Genomic DNA, 25,062 nt, shown 5'->3' with positions numbered 1-25,062 from the left:
TGCAGTACTGGTAAATAGTCCTGGAATAATCAGTAAAGGTTTGCACACTCATAAAAAGTCATGAAACCATATGTCAAGTTCTGCATACTCATAAAAATCCTGAAACCTTGTCTAAAGTTCCTAAAACCAAGTTTAAAGTTCCTTGCCATGCTGGAACAGGTTTGAGTTTCCAAGTTCAAAAGACATCCTTTACAATCGTGTGCCCTTCAGCTTTGTGGTAACAGTTTGCAGAAGAACCACATATGGCAGAAAAGGTCGTATTCCAATACTTTTGTCTATATATTGTATGTGGTATTTCTTTCATTTTTTACAACCCTGTAGTTTTGAGTTACACAGTAAAACAATCCGGATATTACAACAAGTTAGTAAAATATTGGACTGGTAATAACAGAGGTGTCCAACGCTTTCTGCAAGGTTTTCCATGTGGGTGCAACTTTTTATTCCAATCAAGCAGAAGCCACACCTGATTTCACCCATTTGATTAGATGATCTTGGCTTTCAATAGACTCAGGTGTGGCTTCTCAGTAGTTTGAATAAAAACCTGTGCTGCCACCGAGTAAAAAAGGATATATGTTGTTTATTGAAACGTGCATTGTCGTATACTATGTCCAATCTACCGATAATACACTTGTTTTGTCCTGCTTCCTCTTTCTTTCATCAGGAATGTTCGAGTTATTATACGCAAGAGCATGAATAGTATGTGGCCATTTTCACTTAAGTAGTAAAAGTTACTATAGCACTGTTGATTGGAACTGTATCTTCTCAAAAAACATTAAGATTTGCATTCTAATGAAAAAATGCACAGTATGAATACAGATGCATAATGGAGGACCATTTCACATTGTATTTAAGGTTATGCCACTTATAAAGATTCTTGTTCAGTATAGTTCCTCAGAGAAACACAGACCCTAGCTGGACCATAATACACATGCAAAATGAGCTAATGATTCTCCCACACACACATTAATTCAGCTGTTTTGCTCATTAAAACTTCTTCTCTGACAACAGACAAAAACATTCGCATGTGCACAACAACTTAGAGAGCACCAGGCTTTAGGAGTGCATCCTGCTCAGGGAGGACAGAGGGAGGCAATTCGGCTTTATCCATCAGCTCCAGCCAGTATGTTTTGACAGTATTGATGGGAGACAGACTAGACAAGACATGACTCCCAGAAAATGTGGTCCAGACATAGTTCTCAAGACAGAACAAAAAGGACAAGATATCAAAGCACTACCGCACACGCCGGATAAACTGAAAGCTTGTCTCAAATCAAAAAAGATCTGAAAAACGATGCAGTGTACAGTTTGTATCACGGTACTCTGGGCTTTGAAACGCGGTTAACAAAATATTATGAAAACCTGTACTGTGGGATAATTTGACTTTTTTGTCAGGTGGCCCAATCAATCTAGCAGACATGTTAGAAGAAAGTATTCACCTATCAAGTCATTTAAGTCTACTCTATCGTCTTTTTTGCCAGACTTAAGCATGGCCCTTCACCCTCTGTGCTCCAGGGGGCCCTGTATCATGGCTGACTTTGCGCTCTGACCCCAGCTTCTAAACAACCAGGGATATGCAAAGAAAGAATTTCACTGTGCTGTAATGTATACGTGACAAATAAAGGCTATTCTTCTTCTTTCTTGTCTGTATGGTGCATAACAAAATTATAAACTAATTTAGCATTAGGAGGCATAATAAATATTTTTTAAATCTATAATAATACTGGTAATCACTCAGGCCCATGACTAAAAGTTTGGGGACCCCTGATTGAAAGCTATAAACATTTATACCTCTGTCTCACTCACATAATCTCAAGTGTACTGTATCCAAGAACTTCTGCCTTAGTCAAAAAGCCTGTCCTGTGCTACACCAAGGACGCTTATTTACAATGTGCTCATGCTAAAGAACCTCTCCTTCTTACAGTAGAGAATGGGCTTCCCTTTCAATTCTGGTTCCTCTCAAGGTTTCTTCCTCATGTTGTCTTGGTGATGTTGTTCCTCACCACAATCACTTTTGGCTTTGTTCATTAGGGATTATATTGCTCAAATTCTCAATGTGAGTTAAATAAAAGATTCAACATCTTGCTAACATTCCAGAAGAAATGGGACAAACCTACGTTTTTCTATAAGCTGCCCTCTGGATGTGGAAAAACACTTGAGATCTTTTTTTTTTTTTTTTTCATCCTTGCTGTCTCCCTTTTCTTTTTTGTTAAAAAGTGCTTTCATAAAAATAATAAAAAATAGTTCCTCCCTTCGGGTCTACAAAATCAGTAACAGGAGGAAATAGACGGCCAAAAATGTGCATCTAACACCTGGGCATCCAGGAAGTATGAATAATCAGAAGACTTCCATTCTCGCCAGCTGCTTCTGCTCAATTCACAGAAATAAACACTGATCTTATTATTAAGTCAAATCCATCACAAAAAGATCCCCATTGGGACAAATTCATTTCCACATCAAGACTATTTTTGAAACACTGCATATGCACAATCCCTCACACACACATACACACGCACACACACAATCTGTGTGACCTCTTTTCAGTGGAACTAAGCACAAAACAGTTCCCACATCATGTACCAGGCCTGATAAGCATCCGTTAATGGTTGACTGAATGTTTCGGAGAACATAAAATGTGAGGGCACCAAGTTCACTGTGTGTACTGTACTTTTTACAAATAGTTATACATTCCTTATAGAAATTTATAAAAAAAAACAGTTCAGTTTAGAATCAAGCAATAAAATTGAAATAATAATAAATCTATTTTATATAGCACCTCTAAAAGTTACATCTCAAACACATTCTAAGCATGGAAATAAAAAAATAATAATAAATAAATAAAATAAATATCACAGATACATCAAAAAAAAAAATAATCACCTGAAAGCTATCCTTAAAAATGTAAGATTCAAAAGCAGATTTAAAAACACTAAAAGATTCAGCGTGTCTAATCTCAATGGGGAAATAATTCCATGTTGGTGCACAGGAAGAAAGAGCCTGATCACCCATAAATTGTAAACAGGTAGAAGTACAACGCAAAGAATGAAATCAGAGGAGCAGAGATCCCACCTTAGGGGCCAAGTAATGAGGCTCTTTACAGTGTAGGCCCTTGGAGATCAGCATAAGAATTTAAAATCAATACAGGGAGTCAATGCAATGACTCCAAAACTGGAGAAACATGCTCAAAATCCTTCCAGAATGTCAATTTGGCAAAGAAGTATGGTCTGATTGCTTGGTCAAATGACTATGTACAGGTCAAAGCTAAACCACTAGCTAGTTAACTAAAGTTTTAAAAACATGCAACAACATTAATATAATTGTGCAAGATTACAATTATAAGCAATATACAGTATGGTTAAAGTATAAGGTTGCACACATTCAAATTTTACAAATGCCATAAAAATGAGGATGGTATTCACACAAATCCGCATCATCTTTCACCACAGACAAGTGCAATTCAGGATGTGTAAAAAAAAAAAAACTGTTTCAACACGGAAACATGCATTAAACAGAGCAGCATTATTCACTCTGATAATAAATGCCATACCATATGATTTCATACAGGGTCCCTGGTGGTCTAGTGGTTAAGATGCAGCGCTCCCACCGCTGCGACCCGGGTTCGATTCCCGGTCAGGGAACCATCCCCAGCCACTCTTAGTGCCGGTCCCAAGCCCGGATAAATTGGGGAGGGTTGCGTTAGGAAGGGCATCCAGCGTAAAACATGTGCCAATTCAAACGTGCGGAGGATCCGCTGTGGCGACCCCTAACGGGAGAAGCCGAAAAAGACCATATGATTTCATACATGCACACTTAAATACATGGACCCTACAACAGGAAAATAGGAGAAACTACTGTTTACAACAAGTAGCCATAATAGTAAAACCACTTAAAACTGTAGGTCCAACTTGAGCCACCAAAACAGCTCTGACACTTAGACATAGACTCTAAAGATCCATCACAATGTTTGTCCATCACTGAAATCTTTCACATGTTCCTTAAATCTATTTTTGCAGTGTGGAGGGGTATATTTTCCACACTGCACACCACTTTTGGTAGGTACTAATCAATGCAAACAACAGCCCACATCACCTAAAGATGCTCAAAGCCATCACAATGTCCCATTTTTCCTGACTCCAATGCATCAACTTGAAAATCTGACTGTTCACATGATGCCCAATACATTCCACCCCTTGATAGGTTCAATGCAACAAGATAATCAATGCTATTTAAGTCACATATCAGTGGTTTAGATGTTATGGCTGATCTGTTTTGGTTTAAAAAAAATAAAAATAAAAAAAATATGTAAAAATTGGATTGAGAATCATGATCCCATCATATTTCCTCAAGAATGATAAAGCTCTGTATGCAATGAACTGCAACCAAACACTTGTCAAGAAGGAACCGTCTTTGCTTAGTAGACAGTAGATGCTTGACCTTTAAAAAAAAAAAACACAATTACATGTTTTTCTCCACTTTGGTCTTATAAACATTTTTTTTTTTTTTTTTTTTTTTTTTTACAAACACTGAAGTGGCAGATCAATAAATCCCGAGTAATTAAATGTTCTATTCCTTTTCTCACGATTCCTACTGCATATCAAGAAGGCTTTAATCTAGGGAACATCACATTCACATTTTGATGTATTGCTCAGTTATTTTCTCAGGATCACATACAGTTTTTACCACATTACTTACAATAATCCATAAAAATATAGTTATTAACGTAAAATAATGTAGACATTAACATATAATTATCAGGTCACAATTCTTTGGAACTGGTCATTTTCTGTCCAAGAACTTTCAAGTAATCTCTTTCTTATCCAGCCTAAATGCAAAAATAAACACTTCCCGCCAAGGGAAAATGAAACGTGCAACCGAAAACAACGTCAAACTATTTTTGATAGTGCAAGCTTATGTTACTAGGTTGAAAGGGCGTTATGGCAACAGCCGCTTTCCCGAGCATAATAAGATAAGACTTGTGAAACGTTAAACTAGCCCTCCTGAGGCACGCCTGCTATATATTTTGACTCCCTGAAACAGAAACATGACTCCCAGACTGCAGCCACCCTGACTGACCTTTGCTACCGGCATCATACCCGACTTCAAGCTTCGGTTAAAGTGGCCCACTGACGCACAGCTCTCTATTGTGACATTGTTCAAGGCAGCACGGCTAAAAACCTTGTAGATATGAAAGACAAATGCCTTCCTGTATCCCTCCCAGAAATCCCTCAGGGATCAATAATGCGTTTATTAAAGAACCAAAAATAGTGCCTTCTTTTAGTAAATCGTTCCGTCTATGCAAAACAATGCAGCATGGATACAACACCAACACCAAGGACCATTCTAATGGTTTTGCATAAAGCACCTGCTTTACCTCAGGGTGTCCACAGAGGAAATATTTTTAGCTGGTAAAGCTTAAAGGAAGTGTGCCCTCGAATAAAATAAAAAAAAAAAAACATGCAGAGTTTTCGACGTCTCTCATCTGGATTTGGCAAGAACATGAAAAAAGTCAAGACGGACTTCCTGTCCGTGACAAAACACGAAAGGACACTGCCAGAGGGCAAAGCAACTCTGGCAATCTTTTTTTTTTTGTTTAGCTTAAGTGACACAGTGCTTACAATAATGGCACTTTGCATATCGCTGCCAACGTTTGAGACTTTTTCCGTTTCAGAAAGGCGATGCAAAAAGCGCAAACAAGAAATTCGGTCTATATTAAACCTTAAGAGCCTTAAGTAGATTACAGCTGGTCAGGAAGCACTCCTTCACTATGTTTGAATCGCCTCAGCGTACCAGAGGTTAGGTTCTTTGTCATTATTATTTTGTTCAAAGTTCATAAAACTGTCAGTTGACCCAAGACATTAAGCAGGGTTATTCAAATGGTCATTCTATTGTTAAGTCACTACTGAAGAAATAACCACTTACAGCTAATAATAGAGAATAAAAGGCCTGGATGAGTAACCACGATAATAATTATGTAAATACATGAAATACGGAAATAAAATACTAAGAAAATGGAATTTGAGTAAAGTCTTTCTGGGCTTACCAAGAAATTTTGCAAAGGCCAATATTGGAAAAGATCTATTTTTCGCTAATTAAGATGTGCAGTTCATATTAGCTTCTATGATGGCATGCTATACTTTATAGGCAGCTGGCAACAATGGTTGACAAATGATAAATATATTAGCTAAACCACAAGGCACATTAAAGTTTCCCTGTACAGCACAGCACACACAGTTCCTTGTTTAAATTGCTTTATGGCAAGGCAAAAAACATTAAAGCTAACAATGTTCTAACCTTTAGCATGGCTAAAGTTAACATGCTATGTCCATAGACTAAGGGAAACAAACAAATATAGAATTCTAACTACGTCAACCTTTTGCATTCTAGGTGGATTGTCAGTTTTGTTCAGAATGCAGCAGGCAGAGTTCTCACAAGGTCGAGAAAATATGATCATATAACCCCAATCCCTACACTGGCTACCTGTTAAGTTTTGAATAGAATACAAACTATTGCTACTTAACTACAAAACATTGAATGGTTTATCTCCCATGTATCTATCCAGTTTTCTAACACGCTACAATCCGTCAAGCATCTTGAGTTCTCCAAACTCTGGACTTCTAGTAGTTCCTAGAATAGAAAACTTCACTAAAGGTGGTAGATCATTCTCACATTTTTAGCTTCCAAACTGTGAAATAGTCTTCCTGACAGTGCTCGGGGTTCAGACACACTTTCCCAGTTTAAGTGCAGATTAAAAACTTATCTTTTTAGCGAATTCTACAATTAACACACATCACATATCATAAGCTTGTGCTCCACAACATCCGATCACATGCACATGATCAAGTTAATATTTTCTTCTTCTTCCAGCTTCTCCCATTAGGGGTCGCCACAGCAGATCATCCGTCTTCATACCCCCGTCCTCTACATCTCTTTCACACCAACTACCTGCATGTCTTCTCTCACCACATCCATAAACCTCCTCCTTGGTCTTCCTCTTTTCCTCCTTCCTCAGCATTCTTCTACCAATATAACTCATGTCCCTTCTCTGCACATGTCCAAACCATCCCAATCTCCCCCCCCTTTACCTTGTCACCAAAACATCCTACATGGGCTGTCCCTAATAAACTCATTTCTAATCTTGTCCATCCTCATCACTCCCAACGAAAACCTCAACATCTTCAGTTATGCTACCTCCAGCTTCGCCTGGAGTGTGAATGATCAAGTTAATATAGTAGTAGTTAATATTATGAACCTCTTCACTGCTTCTCTTTCTCTACCCATCTCGAGGCAGCTCCAGTTGTGTCCCACCTCATGAAGAAGTAGAAGACGACCCTACAAACATCCAGGACCATCATTTGGATTCCACTTATTGTAGAGTTTGGACAATGGACCTCTTCAAATTTTTTAAAGGCTCTGGCATGGAGGAGTTGGTGTTGGATCTATGATGATCTCAAATGTTGAGCAATTTTATGGGTTGCTCAGTAGCTCCTGGTTCCACAAAGTCAGCTAACTGTATAAGACTGTAGAAAGGACATTACTCAAAATCACACACACTTCGCTATTCATGCTAGTTCTCACTCTGCAGTGTTTTGTATTGTTTCAAGATTTATAAATCACACTCTTGTTATCACCCAAATGAGGATAGTTCCCCTTTTCAGTCTGGGTTCTCTCAAGGATTCTTCCTCATTCATCTAAGGGAGTTTTTCCTTGCCACAGTCGCTCCAGGCTGCTCATCAGGGATAAACCCACATAATTCACTTTAATTCTTAGTTAGTTCTGATAGGCTGCTTTGAGACAATGTCCATTGTGAAAAGCGTATAGAAATAAACTTGAAGCCAAAAGTTTCAGCTATGGTGTTCTGTTCAGACTTCACACAGCACATTAAGAAGATACCAGCGTCAGGTCTAACTAGCATTGTCTGTATAGGTGTAAAGACCAGGTGTTTATTCTATTCTTGTGAAGAAGCTATAGAACAATTTTTCTTTGCACATTTTTCCAGAATATTAATTAACTTTTTTTGTACAAGGTATTTTATTCACCTTTTGTTTTGTTAAATCGCAGTTGAAAACTCATTTATTCAGACAAGCTTTTAACACGTAGCCCTGAATCAACTGCTATTTTATGTTTATTGTGTCTTATTTTTTTATATTCTTAAGTATTTATTTATTTTTTTATATATTACTTTTAATTACATTTTTATTTTATTTTTTAATTTTAATTTTTTGCTTTACTGGAAAGCGCCTTGTGCTCCTGTTGGTGGTTGTAATGCGCTTTATAAATAAAGTTTGATTGATTTTGTTACAGCCCAGTCTAGATTTAGGCTGCATGGCATGAGAAAAGGCACATACGGTGGATAAATACATGGATATGGCACCTTGTTCTAAGAAGGTTCCATGAACAGAAAGATAGCACAAAAAATGATATATTCAAAAACAATACAAATATATACATACCAGTGAACACTGGAATGGCTTCAGGGTGGATGCAGTGTTTCAGCCAATGTGTGTAGTGCAGCGGGTGGTGGGATACGTAAGGAGAAGAATGCGCCATAGCTACATCAGTATCTTCAGCTTAAACCTACACACCACGTTTGTGAAGTAAAATAATTCCAGTTTTTCCAACTGATAACTTAAAAACTACTGTGTTTATTGTTTTTGTAATGCCATGCAAATAGCGATGGCTTTTTCCATCTAGGGATCAATTTGGGTATGATGAGAAGTTATGGCATCTTACAGAGCCAAGTATTAGTGGTATGCTTTGGCCTTGTTGTAACAACCCAAATCATAGACCTTATTCTTCTTCAATCTTGAATTTTTTTGAGTCTTGCTTTATACTCGGCAGCTCCCTATTAACTGTTTGGCATGTGCATTATCTCGCTGTGTTTCTGCTCAGTAGCACACTTTGTATTCAGCACATGGTGTTACTTCGCACCCAGAACAGAGCCCAGGCATGCAGAGGAAGTCGTGAGCCAGGAAAACACACACACACACACGCACACACACGCACACACACGCACACACACGCACACACACGCACACACACGCACACACACGCACACACACGCACACACACGCACACAAACAAACAAACCATTGGAATGCTCTTTGGCTTTATGAGCAGTAAATAAAAGGCACAGTAAAAATAAAACTACATAAAAAGAGCATGGATTTCTAAAAGATCTATACTTTTTTTTTTGTTTTACTGCAAATTGCCCGAGATAGGAACATCAATTCTATGTTTGATTCAAGTCTTAATATGTGAATATCACATTCTAAAGAAATAAATGAATTGTCTGCATGTCAGTATGCCAGAAATAATCAAAAACAATCAAGAAATCAGTTAATTAAATTAATAAATGATCTATCCAACATCCTAATTGAATATTGTAATGTTTTGGTAGAAATATTTGTAGAAATATGTGGAAAAAAAAAGACTTTTGCCTTCATAATAGACTGAAAAGTACAAATAAAAGTACAAATCAGCTACGTACTATGGTGGAGTTGATTGAAGTTATAAAGTTACAAGTAAATAAATGTTACACACATACACGTATTATATATAAATAAATACAATTATATATATATAAAATATATGCACACACACACACACACACACACACACACACACACACACACACACACTTCTAAGCAAGAACTTTGTGCATGTGCCAATATTGGAGATGTATTGTTCAAACTCCACACCAGGTACCAGTTAGACCTATTAAGATACATAATATTGATTTTTTTTTTTTTTTTTTTGTCACAGTATACTATGCTTTGCATAATAAAACAACACTTTACTATACTAACACAAAGCAAGTAAAAACTACCATGTGCTGTCCGGGTCCTTATTTAGATTGCTCCTTTCTTTAAATATGGACACAATGAAGTCAATCATGTTCTCTGCTATGGACTGATATTAGATGTGGGAATCATCATGACCAATATTGTGACGTGGTCAAGAAATTTTATTTGAAGTGTGATTCGGTAATTTTCTCCTTTATAGATAGATCGATAGTCATCGAGTGAACATGCTACATGACCATGGAGAAACAAACCGGTGTACTAGTTGACAAACAGAAACTCAATATTAATTATTATGCATAAAACTGTTTTGTCTGCTAACAAAATGCAAACAGCTTTATAACAAACTGAAAATGACAAAAGTCTTATCAGCTACTTGTTGTTGTGATGGATTGCAGTTATAAAGTGTAGATATATAATATAATATTGTTCATCATGATCTCCACCTGTAATATAGAAGTCCATCTGAAATCTAAAGATATTATGATATCAGAATTTACAATTTCTATTGAAGCCACACATCTACATATGCAGTTTTTAGAGAGCTAATGCTAATGTTGCATACGCATCATCGGGGTGCTCCATTTCTTTCAGTAACATGAACTCTACTCTTTTTAACGTAAACACATTCCCTGAAAACAAATATATTTCCAAGCAACAATACAGATGCAGAAAAATAATCCAAAGCCTTTTATTTAAACTACACCCAGTTTTGTGGTGAAATGATTCATTAGTATCTAAGAAGTGTGCCTCGTTTATCAAGCTGAATACAAACAGATATTGAATAAAAGTATTGGGAGACCCGAGTTATTTTTCCAGCCATATGTGGGTTTTTCTCAAACTGCTATCACAAATTTAGAGGCACACAAATTTACAGGATTTCTGTGGATGTTGTAGCATAGAACGTTCCCTTCACTTGAACTAGGAAAACCCAAACCTGCATGATGAAGCCCCTGTGCACAAAGCCAGCTCCATGAATATATGTTTTGCATGGGCTAGAGTGGAAGATCTCCTGCTATAGAGTTCTGACCTCAACCCTATTGAACACCTTTGGGATGAATGTAAACGCTGACTGCACCCCAAACCTCCTCACCTCACCTGCATCACTACCTGACTTTACTAACATCCTTCAAGTCAAGTGAAGAAGTGAAGAAGCTTTAGGCGTCATTTCAACCATATAGCTGACGCAGTACACAGTGAAATGAGACAACCTTTCTCCAGAACCCTGGTGCTACATAAAAACAACATAAAGCCACATAAAGTGCATTGTGTGCAACCTAGGGCAAACAGTGCAAGACAAAAGACATACAGGATCCTTGTGGCTGAATGAGCACAAAAGCGCCACAAAATCTAATGGAACATCTTCCCAAAAGAGTGGAGGTTATTATAAAAGCAAATGGGGACTACAAGTGGAATGAAATGTTCAAAAAGCACATACCAATCTTATGGGCAGGTTTAGGCAAAATTGTTAATTAAAGAAAATAAATAATAAAAATGGACATATAGGTCTATCTACCTGCGTCTTGCTGTAAACTAGTAAACACAGCTAACGATAGAGAAGAGAGACGCTTTGAAGTGTCTGCAAACATGTGCAGTGTATTAAAAAAAAATGTGGTAAAACTGCATTGTTTTTCTTGTGTCATATATGTATGGCCCTTTCACACAGAGAGGCAGACGAATAAGACAAAATCAGCCCTGAAGGCAATATGCGTGAGACAGTGAGAATTTATGGTGTGGGTGTGTGTGTGTGTGCGCATGGAGATAGGGCCATGAGCGCTACACCATGTCCTGTACAACTATTAGCATAACACTGTTTAATCATTAGCCTGACGAGGTCAGCATTGCCCAGGGCTTTAGGCTGAGCAATGGGAAAAAATGCATATGGATAGCTTGAGCACAAAACCCCTCGAAACACTTCCTAGACAAAGTGTCATGTACACAAGCAGGTCTCTCCTTTGATTAACGAGTATATCATAGAGCGAGAACACCCACACACACAAACACTTGTGATGAATATCAATAAAACAAGCAACGAAGGGGAGCTGGCTGAAATCCCAGGAACACTACGTCAGCACGGGACACGATTATAAAGCAGATGTGACCGAAATGTCCGAGCACAGCACAAAAACAAAAGCAGAACCATCAGATTCAGATCCACAACCAATATTTAGAATATGACAAGATCTTATGGATCTCCTTTTGCCTCACACTGAGGTTCAATATTGGTCTTGGAAGGAGGAGGAAAAAAAAGGAAAATACAGGTTCTGTTCAGATAAACGTTCTCATGATTCAAAATGTCATGAGATTAAATCAGTATGGAAACCTGGAAAAACATTAAGTGAGCTTTAAACGGGGGCAAAGAGATGCGTTTGAGCGGTTATATTGTGATTATATATATTATTAATATAGAATTTGGTAATTTTTCTGTTTTCCACCTGATGCAAAAAAAACCCTGACAGCCGATTATGAATTATGGGAATTATAATGAGTAAAAACACCTTTCATATCAAACTACATTGAATCACCCTAATTACAATATCTGCACCTGCCACATCAATCAGCAGAGTATCAGGGTGAACGAGGTGTGGTGCAGCACGGCTGAAGATAAAAAGTCTTCATTTCTACCTAATCCATACAAGCAACGTGTCGACAATCTGAATTCACAAAAGCCGAACGATGAAACATAGGCTTTATGCTGGCTATGATATTTTCAGAAAAAAAAAAAAGGGCTTACCTGTTTATTCGTGGATCTTCACATCAGTACTTGTTTATGCTCGATTCTGGTGTTGACTCATTTTCTATAGCAGCACGTCTGAGAGTAGATCCGGCTATAAGGCAAATCACAGACCTGTATTAATTTGCATGTTTGAATAAATTAATCATTTCTATAGTAACTGTTATGAAACACCAGAAATGGCAGTTTGCATAAGTTGTTTCATGGACATTAGGGCTGAAATACACAATCTGGATGAAACTACTGGGACACCTGACTTTTTTAGCCATATGTAGTTCTTCTCCAAACACAAAATTCGAGGCACACACTTGCATAGGAAGCCTTTGGGTGCAGTGGATTTACAGTTTCCCTTCACTTGAACTAGGAGACCCAAACCTGTTCCAGCATGACTAACCCTATGCTTTACATTAGTTTAAATGGAAGATCTGCTATACTGAACACCTTTCGAATGAATTGGAACACTGACTACACCACAGGACTCCTCACCCTACATTAAATATTCCATTTGTATAGCGCTTTTAACAATGTACAGTGTCTCAAAGCAGCTTTACACAGAAAATGTGGAACAGGTTAAAAGAAACCAGACTCAAGAGGGAACTCATCCTCATCTGGGTGGCACAGGATGTCCATTTTTTTTTTTTTACAGATAAACAATGTTGAGGTGTGCAGTGGTGATCAAACGCAAACTGTAGTCCTGATTCAGTGTAGCAGACTGTTGACATTAACTACAGTCCAAATCCATCCTTAAAGCTCCTGTGTTACTCTGTATTTTCATGGATTCCCAAGCCGTAGATGTGAAACTATCCCCAGCTGCTCAGAGTGGCCTCCAATCGAAGAGAACACCATCCAGTGGCAGGCCGGGACGAAGCAGGCATTCGAGGTGAGGAGAGGAACAGGAACAGTGTTCACGGTTACCTCAGGAGATTGTTCAACTCAACGTTCATCAGTACCTGACTTTAGTAACTCTTTTGCCTGAATGAGCACAAATCTCCACAAGCACACTCCAAGATCTAGAGGAACATGTGGTCGAATCTTATGGTCAGGTGTCCACAAAACATTGTCCATCTAGTTTACATCAAAATGATCCGTACATAGAGAGGTTATTAGAGATCATGTATTTCTATTAGAGAAAATAGAAATAGATTCTTGCATACTCGTTTTAATGTTGACTTGGAATTCAAGCTGTCTCAGAAAAACACAAGCTCTGACTCAATATCAAGTATTGCTTCTGCTAGTACATACTAAGTTTCCGTTTTCAGCAATGAGCAGCTTATACGCATCACATATACACTACGGCACCGTGTTAGACGGTTCAAGTTAAAGCCATGATACAGCACCCCTTGAGCAGAAATAGGTCCCAACCTCCGACCTCTAACAATAGAGCTACCACTTCCCATATCATGTCATGTATTTTTCCTGGGAATCAGTTGTGAGTGGCTGTGATGAACACATATGCATAAGCATACCCTTGCATCATACTATATTATGTAAAATAGGTAATTACAGAGTATCATTCACTAGTTGTTTCCAGTTTACTAGCTATCTTTTACATTCTTGGGATGTACAGTCATTTTGGAAGTTTTTGTTTTCAATCACATCACATTTTTTGCAAAAACAAGCAACCCTAATGGGTGCATGCCAATGTAACCATAAACAGATAAAAAGCATAACATGTCATTCCTTAGTATCAAATTTTTTGTTGTCAATTAGTTTGAATAAACACTGAAAATCCATTTCTGGGACATACCAGAAACAGTCCTTCATGTCAGGTCATCACTACCCGAGTTGATTCAGCCGACGCGTCATAAACTTTCACCTTCATGCCACGGTATATTTCTGTACTACATCATTACCTGTTTCTAAAAATGTCTTGCACGAATCAAATGCCCGTGATGCATGTTTACTTCTCACGTCACTCAGTCTTTTGTTCTGCTGCACCATGGCATGCATGGACTAGGTATTTAAAGCCTGCCTGCAGAATGTATTGATGGCGTCACTTCCTTTTAAACCCACAAAGCATTTTTGCGTCAGATTATTACTTACTCTGTGTTTGCTTTCACACTTTAGCAATTGTTTTTTACTTTTTGTTTTGTTTTTTTGACACTCTGTCCACTTCCTTTTAAAGCGGTCAGGCTAAGCTGCTTTTGCTGAAGACGCTCGACTTCCTGTGAACAAGCTTTTCCAGCGCATGAATAGTCATAAAACACTGAGAGCGAATATGACTCAAGGAGGAGAAATGAACCGGGCAGGACGAGCATGCCCCAGAGTTTTCACTGATCCGCCCACGTGATTGCGTAGTGTCTCTTTTCCTGCTAAGACAGGCCAAAGGTCAATTCCAACTCCAAGTGTGCTGACGATGAGCCATCAGAAATCCACTGCCCGGTGATCCCTGACCTTCAGGGCTGTCTAAAACTGCTGTAAACACAGACTTCCTGTCTTGCTAAAACACACCAATGTTTAATGGGAATGATTTGCTCTTACTGCTCACATTTTCCGAATTAGGATCAGAGAGATAATGATGCTTTTGGATTGTTTGTTTTTGGTTTGGACTGGTTTAACACTGCATTTTGTTTTAACGCTAAAGGAAAACATGCTCAAAAAAAACTTGCATATACTGATAAAAACAGCCAAAATACACTGAAGAGACTAAGGTTTGTGGACATTTAGTCCCCATTTGCCATAATAATACCCTTCAATCTTCTTTGACTAAAAGACAGGAGGCGGAGCTGGAGGTAGCAGAGCTGAAGATGTTGAGATTTCCGTTGGGAGTGACGAGGATGGACAGGATTAGAGTGAGATTATACGAGGGACCGTGCATGTAGGACGTTTTGGGGACAAAGTGAAAGAAGCGAGATTGAGATGGTTTGGACATGTGCAGAATTCTGAGGATGGAGCCTCCAGGAAGGAGGAAAAGAGGAAGACTAAAGAGGTTTATGGATGTGGTGAAGGAAGACATGCAGGTAGTTGGTTTGAAAGAGGCAGATGTAGAGGACATAGTGGTATAGAGACAGATGATCTGCTGTGGCGACCCCTAATGGAAGGTAAAAGATGCCCTCTTATCTTCTGGGAAGATGTTCCACTAGATTTTGGTGTGTGCTTGTGGAAATTTGTGCTCATTCAGACACAAGGGTGTTAGTGAAGTCAGATACTGATGTAGGTGAGGTGAGGAGGCCTGGGGTGCAGTCAGCGTTTCAATGAATCATGCTTAATAAGGTTGAGGTCGGAGCTCTATCATTAAAAATCTTCCGCTCCAACCCAGGTAAAGAACATCTTGATGAAGCTGGCTTTGTACACAGGGGCATTGTCATGCTGGAACACGTTTGGGTTTTCAAGCTCAATTGAAGGGAAATTGAATGCTACCGCATCCAAAGATACAATTGTATGCCTCCAATTTTGTGTTAACAGTTTGGGAGCTTGTTATCAGGCCCTTGACAGATTCAGGTACAACAAATATGACTTACTGCAAAATTATATATATATATATATATATATATATATATATATATATATATATATATATATATATATATATATACACACACACACACACACACACACACACACACACACACACACACAGTGAGGAAAATAAGTATTTAAACACCCTGTTATTTTGCAAGTTCTCCCACTTAGAAATCATGGGGGGGTGTATATATATATATATATATATATATATATATATATATATATATATATATATATATATATATATATATATATATATATATATATATATATATATATATATATATATATTTGTACACCCAATACTGTTAAATGTTACAATTATAATTATGATTTTACGTTAGCATACAGGTAGACGATTTTAAAGTATTTCCTCATTTCTAGTTTTCCTCCAACAAATTCACTGCAGCGAAAATAAATACGCAACTGGCGACACAGGAGAGTCTAACGAGGACATGTGTAATTCTTGCTCATTTCCTGACCAACGATATGTTCTTAAGACCAATAAACGCTTTATATTTGCCATTTTGGGCGTGGCCCATTTTATCTTTAGGGGAAATTACAAAGAAGGCTGGACAGTTGTATAATTATAATATTGACACTGTTGTAAATGAGATTATCATACAGTTTTCTGAGATAGCATAAGCAGCGTCGATACTCTAGTAACATTTATGATCTCTGACAGGAAGTAGCGAAACTTGTGAAATGTGGAAATTTTGCAATCGTTTTACCGAGCAATTTGTTAACAATTTTGGTCTTTCACCGACTTTGTTAAAGAAACCTATACATCATACATATCTAGATGTTTTTAAGTGTCATAATTTTTACTTCAGTCTTAATGTGATTGATGATTTAATCTGTTAGTTGAAGTGAAATTCACTACTTGCTTTTTTTTCCTACAAAATACAGAAAAAAGATGGCAAAAGGCAACCAAATGAAACCCAAATGATAATCATTTTATCAAATACAATACCATTTGTCATGATGAGATTTACTTTTAGAATCAAGGAAATCTTTTGCCAAAAAATGCTGAACAACTGCATCTGAGATAAAAGAATATAAATGAAAAATAAAACCTAATGAGGTTACAATCATTAATTTGTGAATATTTTAACATTTATATTTATGACATTTGGCAGACACCCTTATCCAGAGCGACTTACATTTCATGTTATTTTTATACAACTCAAGGGCCCAGCAGTAGCAGCTTTGTGGTGGATTGAACTCACAAACTTTCGATCAGAAATCAAACATCTTAACCACTAAACTACCACTTCAATTTTTTTTTCATATCCCAGCTGGCCAGGAAGCTTTGGATCTGAACTCAGGTCCAACCATGGTACAGCACCCCTGGCATAGGGTTCAATGCCTTGTTTACGGGCCCAACAGGGGTTTGAACCCCCGACCTTCTGATCAGTAACCCAGAGCCTTAACCACTGAAATAATTAGAAATTAAAATAAAATATTTGTTTAATTCTATTTGTTAGGAAGTGGCTGTTAGCACATCACCAACTAAACATATAATTAATTTAATAATTATTTAATTAAACATTTATTTTGCTTCATATTATAATTTAGTATTTAAGTAATAGGGTTTAATGAAACGAACAAACAAAAAAACTAGCAACAAAAGTGAGTACACCCCAAGTGTGTCCAAAGTGTCAATATTTTGTCAGAGCACCATTGTTATGTAGCGCTGCCTTTATCCAGAATTCACCAGAGCTGCACAGGTTGTTGCTGGGATCCTCTTCCACTCCTCCATAATAACATCACTAAGCTGGACACCTGGCGTCACCTGGACACCTGGCGTTTCTCCACCTTCCGCTTGATGATGCCCCACAGGTGCTCAGTAGGGTACAGGCCTGGGGACGTACATGGCCACTTCATCACCTTCACCTTCTGCTTCCTAACATGCTGACTATCTGAGCCAATCAAGTTTATCTTAGTCTCATCAGGCCACAGGATATCATTCCAGAAATTCATGCTCTGGGACAGGTCGTTGCAGTGTGCGGCATATGGCCTGAGCACTGACAAGCGAACCTTTCACTTCCGGAACATCTAAAGCAATGCTGCAGCACTCACGCATCTGTTCACTTCTTAGATGGACCCTTGCGAGGTCGGTTCTGAATCCTCTGCATGACCCTGGACACTGTACCTTAACTCCGTATCAGGGCGTTACGGATCTTCTTATAGCCTCGACCATCTTTGTGGAGATCAACAATTTTACTTCTTAAATCCTCAGAGAGTCTTTGCCATAAGGTGCCATATTGAAGATCTAGTGGTCAGTATGAGAGAATTGTACTCAAAGCACCAAATTTCATCTGCTCTAATACAAGATACACAAATACACAAAGTTTTTGTCCTGTCAAGCAGACAAAAACAACATAACAGCTGTTATCACTTAGGGTGTACTCACTTTTGTTGCGAGCTATTTATACAATAATGGCTGTATGTTGAGTTATTTTTAGAGCACATTAAATGTGTACTGTTACACAAGCTGCACATTGACTTCTCTAAAAAAAAAAAAAAAAAAAAAAAAAAAAAAAAATATCCAAGTTTCATTTCTGTAGTATTGTCCCTTGAGGAGATACTAAAATAGTTGCTGAAATGCGAGTTACTTTTGTGAAATACCGTACACACACACACACACACACACACACACACACACACACACACACACACACACACACACACACACACACACACGATGTATGAAATGATGTATATGAAAATGCCTAAAAACACCCGCAATGTTGATGTAAAAGCATACAGATGCATGAAAGCTGTAGGTTTCAGAAAGGTTTCACAGGAAATGACATCAGTACATTCTAAAAGACTAACGCTAAAAACCTTTTTCCACACATACCACAGAACAGACTCAAAAAAAGGCATGTGCACCTTGAAAACATCCTTCCTCCCCTATGTAGCAGCACATGGCACTGTAGTCACACGGCTGTGATTTATACAGTGTCACCGGGTCAAAAAAAACCTCTACACACGTGTCCGAAACACCTACCACAACACGTCAAAACGATTCTCAAACCCAGCAAAACGTTACTTACAGACAGATAACGTAATCGCCTTTCTTTTCAGGTTGACGCGAGGGCTCGTGAGGCGCATCGGCCTGTCTCCTGTTTCAGCTGCTTTTACTCGGGAGAGAGCAGCAACTCGTAGCCAAACATGCTTTCACAATCGAGGCAAGAATGTAGAAACCCATGTGACACTGTGTCAGATCCACCCATGTTAGCTCAGCAAGTAACGCACGCACAATTCTGCCCACACACAGACACACACACACACACACCTGGACACAGTTATTTGAAGCAGCTTATAAGACAGCTGCACAGCGTCCTGCTTTTCCAACGTCAACAGTGGAAAATCTGGAGAAGACACAATGAACCGAAGCAAGTCACTAATCGAATTAATCGAATTAAAAGGAACGCGTTTTTCAGAATCGTAATGGGTTTTCACGTACCTGTAAGCTACAGGTTTCAGAGGAGTGCGCCAGCAAAATAAACACAAGGACAAATGCAAACAACTTCCTCGTGAGTGCAGTGTTTGCAACACAAGCCTATAGATCGGAAAGCGTTTATTTCCATGTGCTCTCACGCGAACACACCCAAGCATTATTTAACTCCTGAGTACTATAAGAAGGCAAACAAATTAAATTAAATGTATGGCAAAGCCAATTTGCTCAGTGCGGTCACCGTGACGAGGTGTTCATTTTGCAAGAGAGACGTGAAAAGTTCACTTCAGGGCGATTCGCTTATTCTTGATGCTTTGGCTTGAGAAGTGTCAAATCTGCACCGCTTGAGTTTCCTGTTTTCCTCTTTTAGCCATGACTTCTTCGCACCTCAACCTCAAAAATCAACTCCGTCAACAATACACAAAAATATTTGAAAAGGTGTTATTCACACTTTTCAGACGTCTCAAAGTGGCTTCACAGTTCTAAAGTTGTATAAAGCAATGTATACGTTTAGTGCCGATTATCTTTTTCCTTATACAGACGTTCCCAACTTTACGAACTTCCACGGACACGAACAAACCTGTCCTCAAAGTGAAATTTGTGGTCGAAAGAATATTAAAGGGAGGAGATCCGCCGCGAGCTAGCCGTCGAGGTGGAGAGGGTCTGTACTTGTAAATTAATTCCTAATGAGCGAATGACATACTTTTGTAGAAGCGGTCTGAACACCTACACCTGTAACCATGGAAGTGAGTGGAACAACTGAATTTAATGTTAATTCATTCCTACTGTAAAAAAATGTGCTTGAGATCAATTTAAAATAAAAATCAGCACATTCAGGATATATGTGCTCAGCATTTCGACGCATCAGTCTCAACGTGAAACTTCGAACCTCTTATTCTCACATAGAAGTCCACAATTTAGTCAAGTCCTACTCAAAAAAACATCCCTCAAACCTCAAAAAGACTCAAATCTAATATAGATCTTTTTTAAATAAAGCATTGACTCCTCCAAGTCAAATCCAGGCTCACTAGGACATTACCAGACTCAAATCCAAGTCAAATCTTCAACTCTAATATCCAACTTTTTTCACATCAGAAGGTGCGATATGGCACAATTACCATTATTTATACATTTATGGTCACACTATCTAAAAGCATTTGAATTCTGCACAGGTTTTCCAGAAAAATGGCAGGATTGCAATTTTCTTGGTGACCTGCATGATTATGACTACAACATATTGTTATATACACAAACCAAAAAAACATCTGTAAACAGTGTAAGGTTTATGTACAACACTGTCACACTAGATATTAATTAAAAAAGCTATAAAAAATTTTTTTACTGTTTCTTAGAAAAGCATACCATGATGTAATTTATCAAGATTGTTTAATGCTGTATCACCCAATCATCTCAAAGTGTGCCTCTGCAGAATGGCTTTACAATACAATAATAAATTACATTAAAGCTATAGTTGGGCAGTTCGAAGAACAAACAGAATTGTTTATGTAGCCAATTGACACGTCAAGTATAAAGCAATTAAGCAATTTTTTACCATTTTATTATATAAGAAAGCACGTTTTCATTATTACTTCAAGCCTCCTAGCTGCTTAATAGAAGACAGAAAGCACATTGTTTTAAAGGACAGGTAGTGAACGCGTGTCCGTGTGTGTTGAATTACACTTTCACACCAAATCTTTACCATGAAAGATTATTTGCGATTCATTTAATGACTTTAGCTAAAAATATCACAGAGTTTTTCCTTGGAACCCTCGGCCACTCCCTTACCAAAGACCTGTTGCCACTACATGTTTTTCCTGTAAACTCAACAAGCCTCTCCCACTCGTTTGCATTCTCCGTGTTTTTCCTCAGTCTCATGTCCACTACCTTACATGAAATTTACCTGAAGGACACTGACTCTACACCCGACACCTGAAATACAGAGCTTTTGTATCACATGCCATTAATCCAACCAGGTCCTGTAGCATAATATAGCAGGCCACTTAAAATCTTCCATTCCAAACATATCTTCATGAAGTTGGCTTTGTGAACATTGTCCTGCTGGAACAGGGTTTTAGGTCTTCCAGTTCAAGTTAAGAGAAAATGCAATGCTCCAGCATCCAAACATGTTCTACACAATTGCCTGCGTCCGTTTTTTGGGGAATAAATGCATATGGTCTAAAGATCCATGTACAAATATATCACATTTCAGTAGTGAATGGTGGTGCATTCTGTATTTATATTATAGTAATAGTATTTTTATTGATAAAATCTAATGCAGTTGTGAAACCACCCAGGAAACTGATTACTTCATGTAACGACTCACAATATTGCAGCATATAAATATTGCCCCATCACCTAATAATAATAATAATAATAGACAGCTCTATATTAAAAAAAGCAAGGACAAATAAAAGCCATCAACCCTGAAAAACTTCCTGTGCCAACGAACATAAAGTTTCGCACCAACACTGCTGACTCCTTCCATAAATGCTAATCACTCAATTATACCCATTTCCTAATCCATTAATGAGGATTGTCCACCACACATGTCCCAGTGCCAGTTGTTCCGATAGAATCAGAATGAGGTATTCAATGAATATAAACTCTGAATGAGAATGAATGATGAGGAGGTATAAATTCAAAGTCAAGTTTTAAACAAAACTCAGCTTTTCTTTAAAACGTGTCCACTAATAGGCACTGGAGGGTACAAGCTTCCTTTTCTTGCTAGCTACACAAGCAACACACATCAACACACACCACGAGAAGTCCAGGTGACTAAACATTTGTGAGGACTTGGAGAACGGTTTACAGTTAATCACAAGCTGTGCTGTTCCTCCTACATTTCATGTAAAACACTTGGGGAAGGTGATAAGTGCTGCACCACTGATTTATATGAGTTGGCAAAAGAAACATACTGGATATATGAGCATTAAATCAAACAGCTGGGAAATATTACACCGGTGCATTTAAAGGTAGCACAGTAAAAGCACCAGATATCATTTAAACAATAAGTGAGTTTACAAAACATTTACATAAAAATTTTAATCTACGTTTTTTGGGGGATTTTTTTGTTACATTTTGCAGCACATAAAAAAACATTCTATTGAAGAGAATCAACATTTTAAACTTTTGTATTTTTAAATTTTGTGGAACAGTTTTATCAGGCAAACATTCATTTATTGCTTGTTTTGCACTTGTTTGCAGAAAAACCCAATGATGATTATGTATATATGTATGTAATAATGTTTCACATTTTGTGGTATAATTTCCTTCATAATCAAACATCTATTTATCCATGCATCCATCACGATTATCTATCGGGTTTATCCATTTATTTATTTAATTTATCCATTTATTTATTTATTTATTTATTTATCCTTCCATCTATCCATTTACTTATCTATCGGAGGATGGTAATTGCTTCACAGTCGGATTTTTCATGAATTAATTTATTTATACAATTATTTTTACTTAATTTATTCATGCATTTATTTATCTTATTTATTTTTTAAACATTTCTTTTTTTTTTTTAGCAAAAAAAATTAATAAATAAATAAAAAATACCTACATAATTGCTTCATGGTCAGATTTGAAGATTTTTTTTTTTATTTCTTTATACATCTATTTCTTTATCGATTTATACATTTATTTACCTATTTATTTATCTATGTATGTATGTTTAGTGCGGTTGCAATTTTTGTGGCCTATAGCACACCTAAGTAGATGCTTTATGTTCGGGTTTTGTGATTTTAATTATTCATGCATTTATTGATTTTTATTTCAACATGCATTTTTACTGTTGTTGTTGTTCATTTTCCTGGCGAAACATATGCATTGTAACAAGATAAAATAACCAAATATTTTCTTTCCTTTTTTTGCGGCAGGGATTATTTTTCTCCAAAAAAAACAGAACCAAACAAACAAAACAAAAGCAAAAAAGCAAACAAACATAAAAGCCCCGAAAAATTACAAAAGTCTCAGCACATGAGCAACACATGCAAAACGACGAAGTAAAGTAAACAAACATGAAGCACACGATAGAGAAATATAAAGTATCCATGCAGAATAAACAGATGTGCATGCAGTAACATTGTGTTGCAAAATACAGCAGGACACATTTATTGATACATTTACTGATACAAGTTTGTCTGCACAAACACAAGAAGAAACAGTCTCACCATGATGAAAGGAGGAATCGGCGTCTCACACACAGATCTCACACACACACATACACACACTCCGAGCTGTACCGTGGCATCTGCAGGAAGAACTGGGCAGAGGGGGGAAAAAAAGTTTCCCAAAAACTTCGTCAAAACTACTATAAGATTTCCTCTTCCGGAGAAACACGCAGGCAGCAGGCCAAACGGCGACCTGGAGAATAGAAAAGTGCACTACATTAAGTGCTCTTTAAAGGCGCCCTACGCCCTATGTAGTGTACTGGGTGTCCAATAGGTTGCAAGAAGAGATGGAGCTCAGTATAGTAAGGGCGGGTCAGGTGGAAAAGTACTCCTAGTGTGCAGCCTGCTGGGGGATTTGGGCAATGCAGAGCATTAACAACCCTCTGGAAATTATTTCTTCTTGCCCTACTGGCTGCTCACGTTAGGGGTCGCTACAGAGTCGTCCGTCTCCTTATCACTCATCTGCCTCTTTTTAACCAGGCACACGCATGTCTTCTCTCACCACATCCATTAACCTTCTCCTTGTTCATTCCGCTTTTCTTCCTGAGTGATCGCTCCACCCTCAGCATTCTTCTACCGATATACCCCATGTCCCTCCTCTGAACATTTCCAAAACATCTCAATCACCTCCAAAACTCCCTACCTATAATAAACTCATTTCTAATCATGTCCATCCTTGTCACTTCCGATAAACATCTCAGCATCTTCAACTTTGCTATCTTCAGCTCCACCTCCTGCGATCACTCTTTTCCACCCACTCCACCCTGCCTGCACTCTTTCTTCACTTCTCTAACACACCCTCCATTACTTTGCACAGTTGATCCCAGGTATTTTATTTCCCAGATACAGTAAATTTTGTTTCCCTTCACGTTGATAGTCATCATTCTGATATGTTCAAAAAAATTATTTTGCACTTTTAACTATGGACATTGTCACAAAGCAGTGTGACCAAAATATCGAAATAAATCTGACTTTCAGGTCTAAATATCTCAATCAACAAGGTAAAAAACTCCACGAGATAATATATTTGATGATTGCAGTCCAAAGTTGTCTCCATACTTGTGTTCTAATGGAAACCTCCAATAGAATCCATGAATGATCTGTGTATCTTCAGGCTGTCCATGTGGAGCCATGCTCAGCAAAAATGAGTGGTTTCCAGAGAGAGAGAGAGAGAGAGAGAGAGAGAGAGAGAGAGAGAGAGAGAGAGAGAGAGAGAGAGAGAGAGAGAGAGAGAGAGAGAGAGAGAGAGAGAGAGAGAGAGAGAGAGAGAGAGAGAGAGAGAGAGAGAGAGAGAGAGAGAGAGAGAGAGAGAGAGAGAGAGAGAGAGAGAGAGAGAGAGAGAGAGAGAGAGAATAACATCAACATCATCACCAACAACATCACGTTTTCCTTTCAAAAACCGCCAAAGACTTTGTTTTTCTA

The 25,062-nt window shown here is 37.9% G+C and overlaps 1 protein-coding gene across 3 annotated transcripts in view; it reads right to left on the bottom strand.

Annotated features, from left to right (window-relative positions):
- Window positions 1-23,830, bottom strand: part of itprid2 (ITPR interacting domain containing 2) — an 84,262-nt gene extending 60,432 nt beyond the window's left edge. Inside the window, exons 1-2 of one of the 3 annotated variants that reach the window (XM_083536902.1) lie at window positions 23,641-23,830; window positions 12,532-12,625 (exon numbers count right to left, since the gene is read on the bottom strand). The gene's annotated coding sequence lies outside the window, so the exon portion shown is untranslated. Of the gene's footprint in view, window positions 1-12,531; window positions 12,626-14,278; window positions 14,463-19,058; window positions 19,271-23,640 lie in introns of those variants that run through there. The other 2 variants (XM_083536903.1, XM_083536904.1) reach the window with 2 other exon arrangements.
- Between the last annotated feature and the right edge of the window lie 1,232 nt (window positions 23,831-25,062).

This window comes from Silurus aristotelis (assembly GCF_946808225.1).
Source record: "Silurus aristotelis genome assembly, chromosome: 3".
Classification (NCBI taxonomy): domain Eukaryota; kingdom Metazoa; phylum Chordata; class Actinopteri; order Siluriformes; family Siluridae; genus Silurus; species Silurus aristotelis.
This window is presented reverse-complemented; position numbering and strand designations above follow the sequence as displayed.